The sequence below is a fragment of the Carlito syrichta genome, unplaced genomic scaffold (genome assembly GCF_000164805.1).
Source record: "Carlito syrichta isolate Samal-C Ts95f unplaced genomic scaffold, Tarsius_syrichta-2.0.1 Scaffold71390, whole genome shotgun sequence".
NCBI classification, from domain to species: Eukaryota; Metazoa; Chordata; class Mammalia; order Primates; family Tarsiidae; genus Carlito; species Carlito syrichta.
Window position 1 is genome coordinate 19,742 of NW_007015486.1, and position 576 is coordinate 20,317.

Here is a 576-nt window from a genome sequence, read left to right on the forward strand (position 1 = left end):
GGCTGATTTTTTGATTTAGTGTAGAGATGAGGTCTCGCTGCCCAGGCGGGTCTCGAACCCGCGGGCTCAGGCAATCCACTCACCTCAGCCTCCCAAAGGCGCGGGATTACAGGCTGAGCCACCGAGCCCGGCAAACAATTTTTTAATAGAAATGGGCAGGGAGGGGGGTGTCTCGCTATGTCACCCAGACTGGTCTTGAACTCCTTGCTTCAAGCCATCTTCCTTCCTTGGTCTCCAAAACACTGGGATTACAAGTGTGAGCCGCCAGGCCCGGTTGAGCTCTCCTCTGAAACCTGGGCAGCCCACACAGCAGTGGCCCTGCTTGCCAGCATCTCCTTTACCTCCACAGAGGCCTACTTCTGTCCTAACATAGCAAGTAGACTTTGACACTCGGATTCTCAATGAAGTTGGAACTCATTAATGCAGCTCATGTACTGTGACTACCGAGTATATTCCCTGTGACATTTGTTCTCCATATTTCTTTCCACTTTGAGCACTGGGGAAAAAAAAAAAGAAAAAAGAATCTCTTTGTATGGCAATAAGCTATGTGATTCATGAAATCCTACACTGATCATC